Source organism: Python bivittatus, unplaced genomic scaffold (genome assembly GCF_059951505.1).
Source record: "Python bivittatus isolate LINGU-HERP-01145 unplaced genomic scaffold, Pbiv_v1 ctg000700_np1212, whole genome shotgun sequence".
Classification (NCBI taxonomy): Eukaryota; Metazoa; Chordata; class Lepidosauria; order Squamata; family Pythonidae; genus Python; species Python bivittatus.
In genome coordinates, this window is record NW_028277098.1 from 3,279,192 (window position 1) to 3,292,984 (window position 13,793).

Genomic DNA, 13,793 nt, shown 5'->3' on the forward strand with positions numbered 1-13,793 from the left:
ACAAGACAGTGCCCTGTATCTACCACAAGGTGTCACTGTATCCTCACCTAACTTTTAAGGAGCTAAGAATGGGGGCCAGTCTGGAAAAGAACCTCTTGGAGATGCCTCAGTCACTTCATGGACAATCCACACAGGAAGTCTGGAAATCTTGTCTCCTGATCTGAGGCATCTTTAAAAATTGAGAATAAAATTGTAATGTTGCCTTTGTTGCTATGTGCATAGAATTCTCAGCACTTCTCAAAGAACATAACTGTATCAAATATATTAGAAAATGTTACGGTAGAAAAGTTACATGTTTGTTAAGCATTTAGTTACAGGTTTGATCCTGTCTTTCAGGAAGCTTTCTAAATATGCTTTTATATGTTCAGCAAGTGTAACTGGTAACAAATGTGCCTGGAGAAGTTTTTAATATTTAAGTTAGATAAAGTCTGTGGATAGAAATAAATACTGTACTGACATTTGTCATATTGATCCATGACCATAAGAAAGAATTAAGCTAACAGTTGTGCCTTTCCATTAGTTCCAAATTAGTTATCCTTGCTTTTTCTTTTCCTTCTACCTCCTCCTCTTTCTTTTTTCCTTTCTTATTGTTTATTTTATGTCTTTTGTGGCTGTATATTATTGGTTTTTAAATGATGTTATACAATACTATGGATGACATGGAATTAAAAAAAACCAGCCCAGAAAGATAACAAAAACAAAAACAAATTGGCTAAATGGCTAAATCTCAAGAGGCAATTAAATGTGACACAAGATCTGTTCTCTTTAAAGTGAAAAACAGAAACAGATGAAGATTAGATCTGGGCTATGGCAGCGGAGGAAGATTTTTACAACAACCCCTTTCCTCAGCTTGAGTTGTCAGAGCTGTTAGTTGCCCTCCACGTGTACTTGCATTTGTGCTCTGAAATTCAATGCGGAGCAGGGTGGGCGGGAGGATGGGGAGAACACTTGGCAATTAACGTTGTTGCGATGCTCGCCAGGATTCATCAGACTGTGAATGCCATTCCCCCGGCTCAAGCAGGATCTTCCAGGTGGAAAAACTTGCTATTCCTTTAGAAACTGCAGACAGGAAGAAGAAAAGCAAAAACCTGTCCTGAGGTTGGAGGGGAGAAGGAGAAAGCTAAGATCCTCCACTAACCTCTGAATAAAGTTGGAATTTGAAGGAAGATTTTCAGGATACATACCGACACAGAGACAAATGTCTCTCTCTCTCTCTCTCAGCCCTAGGGAGGCAAACCACTTCTAAAAATCTTTCCAAGAAAACTGCAGGGACTTGTCCAGGCAGTCACCGGGAGTCAAGAGTGACTCAAAAGTGCCAACCCCCCACCAGCTTTTATTGATACAAAGCACAGGAATAACACTTTCTAATATTATCAGAAGGGTTCTAAATAGCTGGACTATTTGCATTTCCTGAATACATGTTTATTTTTTATTTTCATTAGGGAGAGGGGCAAGCCCTGAGGGAAAAGAGGTTCAGGGGAGTACAGCAATTACATAAAAATCCAAGTTTATACCATCATGATTCACCAACAATTATGGATGATATATGGTAAGTCTCTTTGCAATAAAACACTTAGAAATATACATGCAAACCCATCATGCTTTTCTCTTTCAGGGTAAGCAATGCCATGCACATAAAGAGAAAAACTGCAGTAAGCAAAATAATTTAAAGGCAGAAAATCAGAGAAAAAGAAATATAGGTGGTCTTTGTTTAGTGACTACAATTGGGATTAGCAACTCAGTTGTTAAGTGAATGGTCACTGTGACTGTGCTCATGATCTTACTTCAGCTTTCCTTTGCTTTACAGACTTGCGAAGGTCGTAAATGTGAGGATTGGTCACAAACTTTTTCATTACCATTGTAACTGCGAATGGTTGCTAAATGAGGCAATCGCTAAATGAGGACTACCTATAGATAAATCTAGGTTACAGCAACACCACTTTTGAATAAGATAACAACTATTTCCCTACTAGTGACTTATAGCATCCTTCTAGCATCACCTAGCCATTAGTGACATGATTAAAATCCTGTCTTCATTACAGTACAGGTAGTCCTCACTTATCAACCACTTGTTCAGTGACCAAAATTGTGAAGGTGCTGAACAAGTGGTACTTATGACTGGTCCTCAAAGTTCCTATCATCGCAGCATCCCATGGACACATGATTGTGATTCAGGCACTTGGCAACCAGCTCACACTTATGACAGTTGCAGCAACCTGTGGTCATGTAATTGTCATTTGCGACCTTCCCTGCCGGCTTCCCACAAGCAAAGTCAATGGGGAAACTGGCAGGGGAGGTTGCAAGTTGCTCTGGTAAGTCCCCCCAGCCTTCCAACACTCATGCCCCACTGCGCTATCCACCTCCTGGCCTTCTTGCACTCGCAACACACCATCCACTTCTCTGGCCTTTCTGCACTCACACCCTGCCATGCCATCCTTCCCCCAGCCTTTCTGTGCTTGCGCATGGGCTGTGTCAGGCCTCCCAAGCCCTTCTTGGCCTCCCTCATCACCACCCCGGCGGCACCCCTCATCCCTCCTGCAGCACCCGTCATCCCTCCTGCAGCACCCCTGCACTCCTTACCTGGGACTCTCACCACTTCCTGCTTAACAATCCATGTGTTTTGGGGTTATGATGGCAACCAGGACTGCCAGGATTGTCGCTGCTAAGTGATGCGGTCACATGACATTGCACTTTATAACCACATCGCTTAGTGATGGCAATCTTGGTCCCTATTGCTGTCATAACCCAAGGACTACCTGTAGTGTTATTTTGGCATTATAATGGCTGGGTAACTCCAGAAGATGTTTAGTGGGGACATTTCCAAAGAAAAATAGGTTATCAGCTTCAGTGGTACCTATGCCACAACTTTTCTTCATCCTTCATGTGTAGCAGTCAGTATGATGGTCTATTGTTGGCTTTTTCACTGTTTTTCCCATTGCCCGCCCAGGAGTCCTGCCACTTCCTTTTGGTTTGCTTTTCTCCTAATTATCCAAACTTGCTCCCTAATTGCAAGATCCAAAGTAAAGGAAACAGCTATACCCTTGTACTGTCTGAGATCATGAAAAAGGAATGGAAGCTGAAAGTAATACAATTCTTCACGAGCATTCAGCTAGAACAAGGCACATCATCTGTAGCCATGCCACATGCTAGCATTTCCTGTTAATAACAATAACATGTTACCAGTCAATTTGGGTATATTTTGGCCAGTATGCCATAAGTGCCTTCTCTTACTTGGTGGCCAGCAGCTAATGCATACTATTAACTGCTCTCACAGGCCATCCTCTCTCAGTCTTTGTTGGTTTCTAAGCTCAGGTACCAGTTCCACAATGAGCAGACATGGCCCCAGTCAAGGGAGGCAGGGGCTGAATGTTTGCAGTGCATTTCCTCAAAGGAGCATTAACTATGACAGAAGAGCACTGCCCCATTAGCGCTGCAGTCACATCAATCAGATATAAGCTTTCCAGAAAAATAGTCCTGAACTTAGCTTCTGTTTCAGTGATGCAGCTGACCTCTGTCAGCAGCAATTTATTGTTGTGCATCAGGACTCTGTCAGAGATTTTTGCTCAGGAGCTTCGACCACACTTGCCAGTACACAACCAAAGAAAATGGGATGGTTAAGGCAGTGGGATTAGCACCTGTAAGTTTCAAAGTGCCTATAGACAGTTCTCAAATTTAATGAGATTTTCAGAATGCTGTTTTTACTGGGCCTCTACCAGCGTCCCAAGGCATTTTCTACCCCCTTGCAATTCAGGTTCTCAATTTCAACTGTTTTCTCCTTGATGGATATTATGTCACTCTGAATGCTATTCTCCTGATTTAACATGGAATCTGGAGTCTGATCCACAGTCTTGACAACTGTAGCTCAGCTTCTACTTTTTTGCTTTTTGGATGGTAAAACGAAAAGCCCTCTTACAACTTTGCAGTTATAGTGCCAGAAAGAATCCCTATTCCATCTGCCATGTACCTTTCTATAGTACAGGTGTAAATTTCTTCATGCCTGCTTTAAACTGAAGATTTCATAAAAGGGCATGGAGGGAAGGAGTGCAATATTGCACATGCAGAGTGTTAGCTTTTAATGTCTTTAACAACATTGGCAACTTTCTGTTGATATAGCAATTATGGTAAGCAACTCAAAACTCATATTAGCTATATCTTCAGGAATAGGCTTGCCACCTGACAAGCTCCAAACTAAGGAAAACTTTATAAGACTTCAATAAAACGGGGTATTACTTTGTATCAGATGTTCTTTATTAGAGGCCAAAGTACACGTATTCAACTCAGGCCTGGTTGAATGGCAGACAGTAACAGTATTTAAAGGCTCAGTGACACCTGCAATTAAACAGAGACATAATCATTATCATCATTGTCATGTATTTATGGTCAAAGACCAAAATTTCATATATAGTTTTTATTGATGGTTTTAATTATATTAATAAAAACTAATACAAACTAAACTCAGAGAAAGAAAAGTAAAAAGAGAGAGTAAAAAGTACAAAGAAAGAAAAAAGAAGAAAGAAGAAAGAAAATAAAAAGGAAAGAATGAAATAAAGAAAAAGAAAAGAAATATATAAAGAAGTGACTTCCAATCTTCATCACAACAAGTATAAACAGGTTTAGTAGCTCTTCACCCCCTATAAGGTTACTAACAGATATCTCTTCTTCCCATAACCCATCCCGTATCTATAAGCAAATCCATAAGACATCAACTTTTCAATCCTGATGTCAGCAAAAAGTCCATAAAGGGTTACCAGTAATTCATAAAAACCTGTTGTGTTTTAATCTTGATCAAATAAACCAACTTTATATTCCTTTCTTTTACCTCTGAAAATCTTAATCTTTAGTTCATTCAAATAGTATGATAGGATTTGATCTCTCTTCAATTCTTCTTTGTCCCATTGCATAGGCTTCTTTGAGGCTTCAACAAGCCTCTTTGATAAATCCAGCAAAAAGACATTATCCAGGTCATTCTTTTGGTCAAAAAATTTGCATTTCCCCCTTAATTTTTAAAACTTCAGCCAGCTTCTTTTGGATATCCAGTAAAGTCCTTATCTGGGTCTTGGCCTGTCAATTGTATTTCCATTTTAAATAACTTCTCTGTCTTGTAATCCACACTTTTTTAATCCAATATTTCCAATTCTACTATTTCAGCATCAAGCAAGATTTGTTTCACATCTCATTCCTTCATTAACATCCTTTAAACATAGTCTATCCATAGAAGCAGACATTGATACTGATATTGTTGATATTGTGGCTACTAATTTCTGGCCCCATTCTTCAAAGATCTCCTTTAATATTTCAAATGTTATAGTGTTTTGCATCATTTTGTAAATCCCAATCCTAATAAAAAACAAAGGCAGTTTTTTTTCTTTTTGCCTGGAATATTTAATCACCTCTATTGTCCAATTTAAATCATAAGGTCTCTAATCTAACGACTTACAGTAGACAAAATAATTCTGGTTCCCATGAAGAGGTATTTATTTTATATAGTTAGTTACAAAAACTTATAATAAAAGTTTCAATATTCCAAATTTATCTGGACCCTTAATTCATTTATAACTTTCTTGGTTCAAAATCTTATTTAGCTTTTTGACATTTATTTCAAATTCTTTAAGTTCTTAAACTTATAGTTATTTTTTCTTTTGTTCACAAATGAAGATAGACTTACCAAGTGGCTTTTCAAACTTGCTGTTCCAAAGATCTATAATAGCTTTAAGATGGTTAGATTGTAAGGTTTACCCCGTTCGTCTCAGAGAAACTCTCGTGACACGTGTGTTCAGCAAAGAAGTTTACTCAAAGTACAGACAAAGCCAGGGTTGGCTTGGCATAGCTTACATGGTATTTTATAGCTTCTCCATTCCCGCGCTTTACCCGTTGCTTAGTTACAGATTACCCGCAGTAATCCCCCCTCGCCCACATGGCAGATTCAGTCCAGTGCTTTTGTCTTTCTGATTGCTGTCTATGGGTTGTGCTATTGTCGCCTTTGTTGGGTTTGCCTGCTTGCCGCAAAGCCGGGAGTTCTCAATCGTTCGTTGATTGCTTCGCTTCCGAGCCTCTGCACTTTCCTTTGTTTGCAGCGCCTGAGGGGAAACCGCGCTGATACAAAGTCGCCACCTGGCCGTAATCAGTTCGCAGTTTCACTTCCCCTTTTTCTCAGCTAGCGCCCAGGTGGTGAAATTGACTAGGCGCAGCTGAGCGGTGCTTCGCCGTGCCGTGCCGTGCCAGCTGAATCTGACATAGATAAGCAATTTCTGAAAGTGTTTAGAAGCAAGGCTAGTGAACTTAGTGTCCTTTAAAAGGCTCTGGCGCAGTTGTGAGCTTGATGATTAACCCCTTGGTCTCCTGGCACTCATACCTGCGGGAGACCACTGTCCTGTGGTCTCCTCACAAGAAGCAGCTGTCCGGAGCACATGTGGGTGATCTTCTGTCCTCTCCTTGTCCAGAGAGGTTCCAAAGAACCAGTCTACTCACCAGTTCTTTGGTCTTTGACGCAGTCATCTCTGCTCTTTATGGAGACATGTTTAGCTCGCCATGCCTCCACCTGAAGTCCATCAAAGACCAAAATTTCAACCAAATACAGTCAGTTAAATAGAAGGGAGGAGGGGCAGAGAAAGAGAGAGAGAAAGGAAATTAACAGAATTACAGATCTTATAGGCAGAAATAAATCAGCCAATAAGCATTTCCAAAGCCAGTGTTAAACCCAAAATGTTCTTATACCAATCATAATCAAATGAACTATGGCGACCATCCTGGATATTTCTGTATTCTAACAAAAATAGAGCATTATCTATGAACAGCCCAAGAGGTTTTATTAACTCAAAGCATACAGATGTTAAAAAGGATAGTACAATAAAATATGCAAAACTTTCTTGATCACACTATGTAGACAAGGGCACAAATGATCTTACAGTAGTGTTTCGTTGAAACTTCCCTCTAAGGCCATTGATGGCAAAGCATTGAATCTGGCTAATAAAAATGTTCTGCATAGGACAGAAAGAATATAGACACAGAATCCTTTGCAACACCCTCAAGAGTTTGTATCCAGATTTTAACAACCTCCAAGCTCTGGGTGACGGGCTGGTAAATGGTACCAATGAGAGAATTCAGGGACTCTGGGCTTAAGCCATCTCAGTGATGACCCCTTCCTTTTGGAACAACCTACTATCCATATAACTATCCAGCCCATGTTTTATTACCACATTTTCATGAGTTAAATTATAACTGCGTAACCTGATTTTTGTTGTTAATCCTATTATATTCATACTTAGTAAACACTTGGAATGAATGGAAATGGTGTAGCATGTAAGTTTAATTAATTAATTAATGATAAATATAACATTTTTGCTAAATCTTATTACTCAAGCAGGTACATAAGAAAGCTGGAATTCTACTAGATAACCAGGTCCTAAGCTTTGTATTACTGTGGCTACCTCAAGGGTAGTCCTACATATAATGCATAGTAATAATCACGTGGCTGGGGAACCAGCCTCTAGCTGAAATATGCATTCTATCTTTACTATACAAATGCAAAAAACAAAGACCTCTCCTCATTAGAAGCTGCAAAAAACAAGAAAGATTTTTAGCTGAAGATGTATCCCTGGTTTTTGGTTAATTTACAGTCTTCATTTTTTTTTTTTTATTGTGTCATGCTGTGTTACAGGAGATCTTACTGTTTTATTATTTTAAAGATCTCAGTATTTTTAGAGGGTTTTTAATAAGTGGGGAAATGGCGGACTTGAGCACAAGATCAAAGCCCTGCACCATTTTTAGAGTTGGGGCTTTGCTCGTGTGGTCATGGCTGCCATCTTGACTTTTTTTGACAAACCCACACCCACAGACATCCCTGTATTTAATTATAAAATGGTTACTGTGAAACAGTAGCATCTCTGCTTTGGATTGTTTTATCAGTGAAAAGGAGATGTTACAAAAACAAGTAAATTTTAATGTAATTTTAAAAAATCACTAGGAAACAAAATGAAGAACCCCGAGAACCTCTATAATAATATTCCCATATATCAAAAAAGATGGTGCATAAGAATGCACCAGCAGACTACTCCAACCACTACACATCTCAACGGCCCACAAAGACATGAAAACACCACCAAGAGTTCTGGGCAACCCAAAAGATTGCACACCTTATTGAGACAGAACTAACATCACATACAAGGTGAGCGGCTGGAAGTGCAACCAGTGCTACATAGGACAAATAGGGCACGAGCTACATCAAAAAATTAAAGAACACATAACTGTAATAAAGAACCAGGATCACAACTACTGAACAGCCACCCGTGCCCTCAATGCAGGTCACACATTTGACTGGGAGAACATGGAAATAATAGAGCCCACAAATAACAGGGCAGCTAGAGACTTCCTAGAAGCACTCAGGTGAAAAGGCCATCAACAGATCAATGATGCTGGCAATGATCTACCAAGCAGTCAGGCACCTGATCAGCCATACCCAGCAGGCAGATGAGGTGGACCAGTCAAAATAGAGACAACACCATTCCTAGCAACCAATTAATGGACACCTTCCAGGAAACCTCCAATCACCAACCAACACCCTGAGTTCAAATCTTACATATACTACAAATACTGCAAGCCAACCCCCACTTCTGAACTGTTCATTAAGGAAGCCTCACTGGGATGTGAAGCGAAACGTCTGCAAAATAACTAACCATTACCATAGCATCGATCTCTCAAAGCCTGGAGAATGCTACTACTAAGTAAGTTATCTTGAACATCATGTGCACGAGTTTTTAATATATCCCCCCTCCCCCCTCTTCCTTCCTTCTCCTTGATTTTTACCCTTCTTTGTTGATTTTTACGTACTGGTTTTCTAATACTTTTTTTAAGTATTTTGCAAAAGACAAGGGAATGTGATGTCTAAGGCCTTGGTGTTCCTGTCAAGTGAAAAATTGTTCTAAATTGGCTATGAAGTTTTCGGGAGGACAAAGATTTATTTGAGAGCTAAATTAAGACACTCATCGATGGTGAGGGAGTGGAATGATTAATAATATCTAAGAAGCTGCTGAGAAGGAATTTGCTGTTTTAGAGCTGATGGGAAGGAAACCTATAATTTGCTACTCGGTTGAAAAAGCTGTATTTAGTCAGTAGGCAAAATACATGATGGAATTTCCACTCTCTCAGCAAATCACCTCCCAATGAATCTATGGGTTGATCTCTGGGAAAATAAATATAGTTACCAAAAGAGCATCATTCCCATTTTGGAGTTCAGACAACCCATGGAGCCAAAGGAGGGCTGAAATGAAATATCCAGTTGCCTCTGATATGTACACTAGAATTGTATCTATAAAAACCAGACACAGAAGACTTCCAACAGACATCACTGATAAACCTGTGTTTACTGGCAAAGTAATCTAATCTGTAAACTTTGGTACAGTTTCAGGGCTACAGGATTATATTTGGGGGAGCCACATTTTCACTGCTGTATCATATATCATTACAAGAAAAGGGGTCAGACTGTGTCATTGTAATAGGCTGTTCATTTACCAACCTATATAAAGGCTGCTATTATTATTATTATTATTATTATTATTATTATTAGTCACACAGCCAGATGTTTAGACTGGATTTGGCATTTTTATCCACCTGTCAAGTCCTTCTCAAGGACCTGGGATAGGCAGACGTTGTTGTTTGGGATGTAAGTTGTTCCAAGTAAGGCTGGATATCTCTTGTGCATACAGGGTTGCCATCCAATTCAGTGAAAGTGAATAAGCCCTCTTACACTGCATGATTGCAGCACACTTCCCTCCAACTTACATGAAGACATTCAGTGAGTACTGGTGTCCCATATATAGAGACGGCTATAAGATCAGGCTGAAAAAGAATTGTTGAGAACAGTAATCTTTTTTAAACTTCTTTATTAGAGAAATATCTTTTGGTACTTTAAACCAAACTTTCAACAACAGAGTGTAAATTTCTCATTTTTTATTGATGTATTTGACCCCAAAAGTTGTCAATAAGAAAGAAAGTTTCTGATTCTATTCTCCTGGAGAATGTATTTCTGTTAGAACTGAAGGTAAAGGATGGTGGGAAAAGTTTGCTCATATCCGAAGGTCAGAACTAATAATACAGCACAACATTCTGGATTATAGAAAAATAACCATAATATAGGATTGTTAAGGATTCATGTAGTAGAATTACAACTCCCAGGTCCTAGAGTTTTATTTAATAAAATACCTTTATATGCTTCTTTGTCAAATGCTGTAAAAACTAGTTAAATATAGTATTTTTCAAAAAAACTTATTATTGTTGGTCACACAGTTACCCAGATGTTTAGACTAGATTTGGCATTTTTATCTATCTATCAAGTCCTTCTCAAGGACCTGGGATAGGCAGATGTTGTTTGATGGTGTTAAAGGTATTGTCACAGGATATAAGCTGTTCCAAGTAAAGCTGCCTTTTGCAATTGACTGATGGTGATTTTCTCAATGCCGATGGTGTTCAAGTGATGCTCCAGATGTTTTGGGATTGCATCCAAGGTGCCTATTACTATTGGTACTATCTTTGCTTTCGTTTGCCACAGTTGTTCTACTTCTATTTGTAGATCTTGTATTTTGTGATTTTCTCCAGTTCCTTCTCTTCTCTTCTGCTATCTCCAGGTATTGCAATGTCCACTATCCAGATTTTTTTGTCTTTCTTATCAGCAATGGTTAAGTCTGGGGTGTTGTGTGGCAGGTGCTTGTCTGTTTGAATGCTAAAATCACAGAGCACTTTAGCTTCTTCATTTTCTATTATTCTATTCTGTTTTCTGGCCCCACCAGTTCTTGCTTGCAGGTACATGGTATTTCTTGCAGATATTCCAATGCTCCATTGTTGCTACTTTGTCATGCCGTTGTTTGTAATCAGTCTGTACCATCTTTTTGCAGCAGTTATCTAGGTGGTCCACTGCTTCTTAAGCTTCTTTGCAGAGATGGCATTTGCTGTCTGTTGCTGTCTTCTCAATTCTGGCTTTGTATGCATTTGTTCTTAAGGCTTGGTCTTGTGCAGCCAGAAGTAGCCCCTCTGTCTCTTTCTTCAACTTTCCTTTGCCTTGCCATGTCTCTTTTCTATTCTTCTTTTGGTCTTTCTTGTAGGCCAGTTTGGTCTCTTCAGTATTCAGTAAGCCTTCATGGTATACTAGCTTCCGTGCATCTTCTTCACTGTCCTTCAGATATTCCTCCAATGCCCTTTTTTCTTCTTCAACTGTCTGGTGCCCTTTTTTATTCTTCCAATGCCATTTCTTCTTCTTCTGAAGAAGGAGGAGGAGGAGGAGGAGGAGGAGGAGGAGGAGGAGGAGGGCAGTTGTTGTTTGATGGTGATGGTGATGATGATGATGATGCCCAACTCTCAATGACTCTGGGCATTATGCTATGATGCTAAGCTTGCTCAGGTATCTATGGGGAGTGATTTTCAGATTTTCTTATAAGTCTTTTGAAAGTCCCAAGAAAGAATGTCTTCTGGATATGCTATCCACATAATACCAAGAAACTCTTTAAAAAGGTAGCAATCGTTATTCTATGCAATCACTTACAGCTTAGCAAGTCTGTGAGACAAGGCGCATGCAAAGGGCTCTAAAATTCCAGTGTGAATGACAGAGTCTTAGGCAGAATCTATTCCATCCATGCTGGCTGGCTCCAGACCAGCCAAAACCTAAACCTCAGTGACATGAAGGAGCTGCAGTAAATCTCAGGTTTCTATAACACCTCCATCCCACTCCAACCTGAGTTTTCTTCTATTCTTGTGTACCTTTAGTTTGTCATATTGTTCAGAGTTACTGTTAACAACCTGTTTTTAAAAGGAAGTCAATCAAGCCACAATCACTTTCCTGCTATCTTTACATCTTCCAACAGCCAACCAAGAGCCATCCTCTGTCACCAAGTTGTCATCTTCTTAGGTAGATGATACCTGAGATCAAAGCTACATTTCTGCATGAAGTGGGGTTAGGGTATGGTTAGGGTATGTGGAATTTCATTTCATGGGAGCACCACTTGCAATCCCAACAGGTACAGGCCCAATCATTCCATGTACTCTTTATGAGAACTAAGGTTCTAACATAGTTGTACAGGAGAAACTACTGAGAAACTGCTCATATGTGGACAGAGCAATAGTTCTCTTTCTGTCAAGCTGCTTCTTAACAGCTTGTATTTAAGACATGCCACTCATGGTCCTAAAGATAGCAAACTGTCATCAAGATTAGTAGTCGCTGATCACTTGATCCATGAGTTTGACCTTCCTCCTCTCAAAATCATCTAAACTGATGGCCATCTGACAAAGGCTATCACCAGTTTACCTTGTTCAATTTAATCTTACATGTATGAGGATTAGAAATGCTTGACCTTCATCCCATTGAAGTTGCAGGCAAGCTATTAATCATATGTAACATCCAGTTGTCCCAGATGTGGAGGTACTCTTCTCTATTTCCATCAAACATTATCTGTCCATTCAGTTCAATGGGATTTGAATGAATTCTTCAGTGAGGCACAAAAGACTGCTTTGGATCTCTTAATATAGAAGTGCTCAACTTAAATTTGATGGTGGGGGGTGTTGTTTCCAGTTTTCACACCCAAACTTTTAATGCATCTGACGCAGATGTATATGCCATTTTTTTCAATCCACATCAGTTATTTGTGGAAGTAAGTTGTTCCTTGTAAAATCCCATGATGATATAGAGCAATTAGGCCCTTTTCAGGCAAAAGTGTTTTTCCCAGTAAAAGAGCAATTGATAATTGCTTGTAGCAGACATCTAGAAACTTTTAAGAAGAAACATTTTTATAAGGGACATCGGGTCTTCCCAGCACTCAAAGTATGGTATTGTGTGAAAAAGAAGATTTTTTCCTCCTCCAGGCCTGATGTCCATTGCAGTTGTGAATACTCTGTGGAATGTGATAATGTGTCAGGGATATCTCAGCATGACCTAAACTGGAGCCTCTTTTGGGTGTGAGACACAGCAATGGCGTGGTTTTCCAAAATACGGTTTCTGCTTAGTAAGCACATGATAAATAACACAGCAAATATCTGCTGTGCTGAGAATATGAGCACAAGACACACATTGGGTAAGCATGGACAAATGAAGGAGGAAGTCCCACATGTTTTGTGTGATTTACACCATTGCACCTGAAGGCATCAATCAGTTGTTTGTTAAGATTGTCTGTTTATATGGTTAGTTTAGTTTTTGTCTATAAACGGGGAAGGGAAGGGAAGGGAAGGGAAGGGACAGGAAGGGAAGGGAAGGGAAGGGAAGGGAAGGGAAGGGAAGGGAAGGGAAGGGAAGGGAAGGGAAGGGAAGGGAAGGGAAGGGAAGGGGATCATGAGCCAGTTTAGTTGTAGCGGTTAAGGTACCAGGCTAGAAACTGGGAGATCATGAGTTCTAGTCCCACCTTAGGCACAAAGCCAGCTGGGTGACCTTGGGCCAGTCCCTCTGTCTCAGCCCTAGGAAGAAGGCCAGGACAAACCACTTCTGAAACACCTTGCCAAGAAAACTGCAGGAACTTATCCAGGCAGTCCCCAGGAATCAATACTGACTAGAAAGGAAAGGAAAGGAAAGGGAAGGGAAGGGAAGGGAAGGGAGGGGAGGGGAGGGGAGGGGAGGGGAGGGGAGGGGAAAGGAAAGGAAAGGAAAGGAAAGGGAAGGGAAGGGAAGGGAAGGGAAGGGAAGGGAAGGGAAGGGAAGGGAAGGGGATCATGAGCCAGTTTAGTTGTAGCGGTTAAGGTACCAGGCTAGAAACTGGGAGATCATGAGTTCTAGTCCCACCTTAGGCACAAAGCCAGCTGGGTGACCTTGGGCCAGTCCCTCT